This window comes from Urocampus carinirostris, chromosome 1 (genome assembly GCF_059441175.1).
Source record: "Urocampus carinirostris isolate Australia breed hairy pipefish chromosome 1, RoL_Ucar_1.0, whole genome shotgun sequence".
In the NCBI taxonomy this organism is placed as follows: Eukaryota; Metazoa; Chordata; class Actinopteri; order Syngnathiformes; family Syngnathidae; genus Urocampus; species Urocampus carinirostris.
The window spans coordinates 72,789,320-72,798,107 of NC_142349.1; the positions used below are offsets into that span (position 1 = coordinate 72,789,320).

Sequence of the window (8,788 nt, forward strand, 5' to 3'; positions counted from 1 at the left end):
AATCGAACCCAGGCCACAGCAGTGAAAGTGCTGGATCCTAGCCACTAGACCACCAAGGACTTTACTAGAAAAAAAGTTGACTGTCGGAAAACCCATTCTAGAAAAAGGAACCTCTTTCAATGCTTTCTCCAATAAGAATTTTCTGTCTTTCCGTCTATTATAATAGACCTGACCGGGAATCGAACCCGGGCCACAGCAGTGAGAGTGCTGGATCCTAGCCACTAGTCCATCAGGGAATGAACAGGAAAAAAGTTGACTGTCGGAAAACCCATTCTAGAAAAAGGAACATCTTTCAATTTTCTTTCCAATTCCTCAAGAGGAATTTTCTATCTGCGTGTAACAGTTTTCCTGACCTGGAATCGAACCCAGGCCACAGCAGTGAAAGTGCTGGATCCTAGCCACTAGACCACCAAGGACTTTACTAGAAAAAAAGTTGACTGTCGTCAAATCCATTCTATAAAAGGAACCTCTTTCAATGCTTTCTCCAATAAGAATTGTCTGTCTGTCTGTCTGTCTGTCTGTCTGTCTGTCTGTCTGTCTGTCTGTCTGTCTGTCTGTCTGTCTGTCTGTCTGTCTGTCTGTCTGTCTGTCTGTCTGTCTGTCTGTCTGTCTGTCTGTCTGTCTGTCTGTCTGTCTGTCTGTCTGTCTGTCTGTCTGTCTGTCTGTCTGTCTGTCTGTCTGTCTGTCTGTCTGTCTGTCTGTCTGTCTGTCTGTCTGTCTGTCTGTCTGTCTGTCTGTCTGTCTGTCTGTCTGTCTGTCTGTCTGTCTGTCTGTCTGTCTGTCTGTCTGTCTGTCTGTCTGTCTGTCTGTCTGTCTGTCTGTCTGTCTGTCATAGTTTCCCTGACCGGGAATCAAACCCGGGCCACAGCAGTGAGAGTGCTGGATCCTAGCCACTAGACCACCAAGGACTTTACTAGAAAAAAGTTGACTGTCGTCAAATCCATTTTATAAAAGGAACCTCTTTCAATGCTTTCTCCGATAAAAAAATTTCTGTCTTTCCGTCTATTATAATAGACCTGACCGGGAATCGAACCCGGGCCACAGCAGTGAGAGTGCTGGATCCTAGCCACTAGTCCATCAGGGAATGAACAGGAAAAAAGTTGACTGTCGGAAAACCCATTCTAGAAAAAGGAACATCTTTCAATTTTCTTTCCAATTCCTCAAGAGGAATTTTCTATCTGCGTGTAACAGTTTTCCTGACCTGGAATCGAACCCAGGCCACAGCAGTGAAAGTGCTGGATCCTAGCCACTAGACCACCAAGGACTTTACTAGAAAAAAAGTTGACTGTCGTCAAATCCATTCTATAAAAGGAACCTCTTTCAATGCTTTCTCCAATAAGAATTGTCCGTCCGTCCGTCCGTCCGTCCGTCCGTCCGTCCGTCCGTCCGTCCGTCCGTCCGTCCGTCCGTCCGTCCGTCCGTCCGTCCGTCCGTCCGTCCGTCCGTCCGTCCGTCCGTCCGTCCGTCCGTCCGTCCGTCCGTCCGTCCGTCCGTCCGTCCGTCCGTCCGTCCGTCCGTCCGTCCGTCCGTCCGTCCGTCCGTCCGTCCGTCCGTCCGTCCGTCCGTCCGTCCGTCCGTCCGTCCGTCCGTCCGTCCGTCCGTCCGTCCGTCCGTCCGTCCGTCCGTCCGTCCGTCCGTCGGAAAACCCATTCTAGAAAAAGGAACATCTTTCAATTTTCTTTCCAATTCCTCAAGAGGAATTTTCTATCTGCGTGTAACAGTTTTCCTGACCTGGAATCGAACCCAGGCCACAGCAGTGAAAGTGCTGGATCCTAGCCACTAGACCACCAAGGACTTTACTAGAAAAAAAGTTGACTGTCGTCAAATCCATTCTATAAAAGGAACCTCTTTCAATGCTTTCTCCAATAAGAATTTTCTGTCTTTCCGTCTATTATAATAGACCTGACCGGGAATCGAACCCGGGCCACAGCAGTGAGAGTGCTGGATCCTAGCCACTAGACCACCAAGGACTTTACTAGAAAAAAAGTTGACTGTCGGAAAACCCATTCTAGAAAAAGGAACATCTTTCCAATTCCTCAAGAGGAATTGTCTGTCTGTCTGTCTGTCTGTCTGTCTGTCTGTCATAGTTTCCCTGACCGGGAATCGAACCCGGGCCACAGCAGTGAGAGTGCTGGATCCTAGCCACTAGACCACCAAGGACTTTACTAGAAAAAAAGTTGACTGTCGTCAAATCCATTCTATAAAAGGAACCTCTTTCAATGCTTTCTCCAATAAGAATTTTCTGTCTTTCCGACTATTATAATAGACCTGACCGGCAATCGAACCCGGGCCACAGCAGTGAGAGTGCTGGATCCTAGCCACTAGTCCATCAGGGAATGAACAGGAAAAAAGTTGACTGTCGGAAAACCCATTCTAGAAAAAGGAACATCTTTCAATTTTCTTTCCAATTCCTCAAGAGGAATTTTCTATCTGCGTGTAACAGTTTCCCTGACCTGGAATCGAACCCGGGCCACAGCAGTGAAAGTGCTGGATCTTAGCCACTAGACCACCAAGGACTTTACTAGAAAAAAAGTTGACTGTCGTCAAATCCATTCTATAAAAAGAACCTCTTTCAATGCTTTCTCCAATAAGAATTGTCTGTCTGTCTGTCTGTCCGTCCGTCCGTCCGTCCGTCCGTCCGTCCGTCCGTCCGTCCGTCCGTCCGTCCGTCCGTCCGTCCGTCCGTCCGTCCGTCCGTCCGTCCGTCCGTCCGTCCGTCCGTCCGTCCGTCCGTCCGTCCGTCCGTCCGTCCGTCCGTCCGTCCGTCCGTCCGTCCGTCCGTCCGTCCGTCCGTCCGTCCGTCTGTCTGTCTGTCATAGTTTCCCTGACCGGGAATCAAACCCGGGCCACAGCAGTGAGAGTGCTGGATCCTAGCCACTAGACCACCAAGGACTTTACTAGAAAAAAGTTGACTGTCGTCAAATCCATTTTATAAAAGGAACCTCTTTCAATGCTTTCTCCGATAAAAAAATTTCTGTCTTTCCGTCTATTATAATAGACCTGACCGGGAATCGAACCCGGGCCACAGCAGTGAGAGTGCTGGATCCTAGCCACTAGACCACCAAGGACTTTACTAGAAAAAAAGTTGACTGTCGGAAAACCCATTCTAGAAAAAGGAACCTCTTTCAATGTTCATTCCAATTCCTCAAGAGGAATTTTCTATCTGCGTGTAACAGTTTCCCTGACCTGGAATCGAACCCAGGCCACAGCAGTGAAAGTGCTGAATCCTAGCCACTAGACCACCAAGGACTTTACTAGAAAAAAAGTTGACTGTCGTCAAATCCATTCTATAAAAGGAACCTCTTTCAATGCTTTCTCCAATAAGAATTTTCTGTCTTTCCGTCTATAATAATAGACCTGACCTGGAATCGAACCCAGGCCACAGCAGTGAAAGTGCTGGATCCTAGCCACTAGACCACCAAGGACTTTACTAGAAAAAAAGTTGACTGTCGGAAAACCCATTCTAGAAAAAGGAACCTCTTTCAATGCTTTCTCCAATAAGAATTTTCTGTCTTTCCGTCTATTATAATAGACCTGACCGGGAATCGAACCCGGGCCACAGCAGTGAGAGTGCTGGATCCTAGCCACTAGTCCATCAGGGAATGAACAGGAAAAAAGTTGACTGTCGGAAAACCCATTCTAGAAAAAGGAACATCTTTCAATTTTCTTTCCAATTCCTCAAGAGGAATTTTCTATCTGCGTGTAACAGTTTTCCTGACCTGGAATCGAACCCAGGCCACAGCAGTGAAAGTGCTGGATCCTAGCCACTAGACCACCAAGGACTTTACTAGAAAAAAAGTTGACTGTCGTCAAATCCATTCTATAAAAGGAACCTCTTTCAATGCTTTCTCCAATAAGAATTGTCTGTCTGTCTGTCTGTCTGTCTGTCTGTCTGTCTGTCTGTCTGTCTGTCTGTCTGTCTGTCTGTCTGTCTGTCTGTCTGTCTGTCTGTCTGTCTGTCTGTCTGTCTGTCTGTCTGTCTGTCTGTCTGTCTGTCTGTCTGTCTGTCTGTCTGTCTGTCTGTCTGTCTGTCTGTCTGTCTGTCTGTCTGTCTGTCTGTCTGTCTGTCTGTCTGTCTGTCTGTCTGTCTGTCTGTCTGTCTGTCTGTCTGTCTGTCTGTCTGTCTGTCTGTCTGTCTGTCTGTCTGTCTGTCTGTCTGTCTGTCTGTCTGTCTGTCTGTCTGTCTGTCTGTCTGTCTGTCTGTCTGTCTGTCTGTCTGTCTGTCTGTCTGTCTGTCTGTCTGTCTGTCTGTCTGTCTGTCTGTCTGTCTGTCTGTCTGTCTGTCTGTCTGTCTGTCTGTCTGTCTGTCTGTCTGTCTGTCTGTCTGTCTGTCTGTCTGTCTGTCTGTCTGTCTGTCTGTCTGTCTGTCTGTCTGTCTGTCTGTCTGTCTGTCTGTCTGTCTGTCTGTCTGTCTGTCTGTCTGTCTGTCTGTCTGTCTGTCTGTCTGTCTGTCTGTCTGTCTGTCTGTCTGTCTGTCTGTCTGTCTGTCTGTCTGTCTGTCTGTCTGTCTGTCTGTCTGTCTGTCTGTCTGTCTGTCTGTCTGTCTGTCTGTCTGTCTGTCTGTCTGTCTGTCTGTCTGTCTGTCTGTCTGTCTGTCTGTCTGTCTGTCTGTCTGTCTGTCTGTCTGTCTGTCTGTCTGTCTGTCTGTCTGTCTGTCTGTCTGTCTGTCTGTCTGTCTGTCTGTCTGTCTGTCTGTCTGTCTGTCTGTCTGTCTGTCTGTCTGTCTGTCTGTCTGTCTGTCTGTCTGTCTGTCTGTCTGTCTGTCTGTCTGTCTGTCTGTCTGTCTGTCTGTCTGTCTGTCTGTCTGTCTGTCTGTCTGTCTGTCTGTCTGTCTGTCTGTCTGTCTGTCTGTCTGTCTGTCTGTCTGTCTGTCTGTCTGTCTGTCTGTCTGTCTGTCTGTCTGTCTGTCTGTCTGTCTGTCTGTCTGTCTGTCTGTCTGTCTGTCTGTCTGTCTGTCTGTCTGTCTGTCTGTCTGTCTGTCTGTCTGTCTGTCTGTCTGTCTGTCTGTCTGTCTGTCTGTCTGTCTGTCTGTCTGTCTGTCTGTCTGTCTGTCTGTCTGTCTGTCTGTCTGTCTGTCTGTCTGTCTGTCTGTCTGTCTGTCTGTCTGTCTGTCTGTCTGTCTGTCTGTCTGTCTGTCTGTCTGTCTGTCTGTCATAGTTTCCCTGACCGGGAATCAAACCCGGGCCACAGCAGTGAGAGTGCTGGATCCTAGCCACTAGACCACCAAGGACTTTACTAGAAAAAAGTTGACTGTCGTCAAATCCATTTTATAAAAGGAACCTCTTTCAATGCTTTCTCCGATAAAAAAATTTCTGTCTTTCCGTCTATTATAATAGACCTGACCGGGAATCGAACCCGGGCCACAGCAGTGAGAGTGCTGGATCCTAGCCACTAGACCACCAAGGACTTTACTAGAAAAAAAGTTGACTGTCGGAAAACCCATTCTAGAAAAAGGAACCTCTTTCAATGTTCATTCCAATTCCTCAAGAGGAATTTTCTATCTGCGTGTAACAGTTTCCCTGACCTGGAATCGAACCCAGGCCACAGCAGTGAAAGTGCTGAATCCTAGCCACTAGACCACCAAGGACTTTACTAGAAAAAAAGTTGACTGTCGTCAAATCCATTCTATAAAAGGAACCTCTTTCAATGCTTTCTCCAATAAGAATTTTCTGTCTTTCCGTCTATAATAATAGACCTGACCTGGAATCGAACCCAGGCCACAGCAGTGAAAGTGCTGGATCCTAGCCACTAGACCACCAAGGACTTTACTAGAAAAAAAGTTGACTGTCGGAAAACCCATTCTAGAAAAAGGAACCTCTTTCAATGCTTTCTCCAATAAGAATTTTCTGTCTTTCCGTCTATTATAATAGACCTGACCGGGAATCGAACCCGGGCCACAGCAGTGAGAGTGCTGGATCCTAGCCACTAGTCCATCAGGGAATGAACAGGAAAAAAGTTGACTGTCGGAAAACCCATTCTAGAAAAAGGAACATCTTTCAATTTTCTTTCCAATTCCTCAAGAGGAATTTTCTATCTGCGTGTAACAGTTTTCCTGACCTGGAATCGAACCCAGGCCACAGCAGTGAAAGTGCTGGATCCTAGCCACTAGACCACCAAGGACTTTACTAGAAAAAAAGTTGACTGTCGTCAAATCCATTCTATAAAAGGAACCTCTTTCAATGCTTTCTCCAATAAGAATTGTCTGTCTGTCTGTCTGTCTGTCTGTCTGTCTGTCTGTCTGTCTGTCTGTCTGTCTGTCTGTCTGTCTGTCTGTCTGTCTGTCTGTCTGTCTGTCTGTCTGTCTGTCTGTCTGTCTGTCTGTCTGTCTGTCTGTCTGTCTGTCTGTCTGTCTGTCTGTCTGTCTGTCTGTCTGTCTGTCTGTCTGTCTGTCTGTCTGTCTGTCTGTCTGTCTGTCTGTCTGTCTGTCTGTCTGTCTGTCTGTCTGTCATAGTTTCCCTGACCGGGAATCAAACCCGGGCCACAGCAGTGAGAGTGCTGGATCCTAGCCACTAGACCACCAAGGACTTTACTAGAAAAAAGTTGACTGTCGTCAAATCCATTTTATAAAAGGAACCTCTTTCAATGCTTTCTCCGATAAAAAAATTTCTGTCTTTCCGTCTATTATAATAGACCTGACCGGGAATCGAACCCGGGCCACAGCAGTGAGAGTGCTGGATCCTAGCCACTAGTCCATCAGGGAATGAACAGGAAAAAAGTTGACTGTCGGAAAACCCATTCTAGAAAAAGGAACATCTTTCAATTTTCTTTCCAATTCCTCAAGAGGAATTTTCTATCTGCGTGTAACAGTTTTCCTGACCTGGAATCGAACCCAGGCCACAGCAGTGAAAGTGCTGGATCCTAGCCACTAGACCACCAAGGACTTTACTAGAAAAAAAGTTGACTGTCGTCAAATCCATTCTATAAAAGGAACCTCTTTCAATGCTTTCTCCAATAAGAATTGTCTGTCTGTCTGTCTGTCTGTCTGTCTGTCCGTCCGTCCGTCCGTCCGTCCGTCCGTCCGTCCGTCCGTCCGTCCGTCCGTCCGTCCGTCCGTCCGTCCGTCCGTCCGTCCGTCCGTCCGTCCGTCCGTCCGTCCGTCCGTCCGTCCGTCCGTCCGTCCGTCCGTCCGTCCGTCCGTCCGTCCGTCCGTCCGTCCGTCCGTCCGTCCGTCTGTCTGTCTGTCTGTCTGTCATAGTTTCCCTGACCGGGAATCAAACCCGGGCCACAGCAGTGAGAGTGCTGGATCCTAGCCACTAGACCACCAAGGACTTTACTAGAAAAAAGTTGACTGTCGTCAAATCCATTTTATAAAAGGAACCTCTTTCAATGCTTTCTCCGATAAAAAAAATTCTGTCTTTCCGTCTATTATAATAGACCTGACCGGGAATCGAACCCGGGCCACAGCAGTGAGAGTGCTGGATCCTAGCCACTAGACCACCAAGGACTTTACTAGAAAAAAAGTTGACTGTCGGAAAACCCATTCTAGAAAAAGGAACCTCTTTCAATGTTCATTCCAATTCCTCAAGAGGAATTTTCTATCTGCGTGTAACAGTTTCCCTGACCTGGAATCGAACCCAGGCCACAGCAGTGAAAGTGCTGAATCCTAGCCACTAGACCACCAAGGACTTTACTAGAAAAAAAGTTGACTGTCGTCAAATCCATTCTATAAAAGGAACCTCTTTCAATGCTTTCTCCAATAAGAATTTTCTGTCTTTCCGTCTATAATAATAGACCTGACCTGGAATCGAACCCAGGCCACAGCAGTGAAAGTGCTGGATCCTAGCCACTAGACCACCAAGGACTTTACTAGAAAAAAAGTTGACTGTCGGAAAACCCATTCTAGAAAAAGGAACCTCTTTCAATGCTTTCTCCAATAAGAATTTTCTGTCTTTCCGTCTATTATAATAGACCTGACCGGGAATCGAACCCGGGCCACAGCAGTGAGAGTGCTGGATCCTAGCCACTAGTCCATCAGGGAATGAACAGGAAAAAAGTTGACTGTCGGAAAACCCATTCTAGAAAAAGGAACATCTTTCAATTTTCTTTCCAATTCCTCAAGAGGAATTTTCTATCTGCGTGTAACAGTTTTCCTGACCTGGAATCGAACCCAGGCCACAGCAGTGAAAGTGCTGGATCCTAGCCACTAGACCACCAAGGACTTTACTAGGAAAAAAGTTGACTGTCGTCAAATCCATTCTATAAAACATTCTATAAAAGGAACCTCTTTCAATGCTTTCTCCAATAAGAATTGTCTGTCTGTCTGTCTGTCTGTCTGTCTGTCTGTCTGTCTGTCTGTCTGTCTGTCTGTCTGTCTGTCTGTCTGTCTGTCTGTCTGTCTGTCTGTCTGTCTGTCTGTCTGTCTGTCTGTCTGTCTGTCTGTCTGTCTGTCTGTCTGTCTGTCTGTCTGTCTGTCTGTCTGTCTGTCTGTCTGTCTGTCTGTCTGTCTGTCTGTCTGTCTGTCTGTCTGTCTGTCTGTCTGTCTGTCTGTCTGTCTGTCTGTCTGTCTGTCTGTCTGTCTGTCTGTCTGTCTGTCTGTCTGTCTGTCTGTCTGTCTGTCTGTCTGTCTGTCTGTCTGTCTGTCTGTCTGTCTGTCTGTCTGTCTGTCTGTCTGTCTGTCTGTCTGTCTGTCTGTCTGTCTGTCTGTCTGTCTGTCTGTCTGTCTGTCTGTCTGTCTGTCTGTCTGTCTGTCTGTCTGTCTGTCTGTCTGTCTGTCTGTCTGTCTGTCTGTCTGTCTGTCTGTCTGTCTGTCTGTCTGTCTGTCTGTCTGTCTGTCTGTCTGTCTGTCTGT

General features: G+C 47.2%; 1 non-coding gene across 1 annotated transcript; it reads right to left on the reverse strand.

Moving 5' to 3' along the window:
• Positions 1–2,088: 2,088 nt before the first annotated feature.
• On the reverse strand, positions 2,089–2,160 carry trnae-cuc (transfer RNA glutamic acid (anticodon CUC)). The gene has a single exon. It is a non-coding gene; the product is annotated as a tRNA-Glu (tRNA).
• Between the last annotated feature and the right edge of the window lie 6,628 nt (positions 2,161–8,788).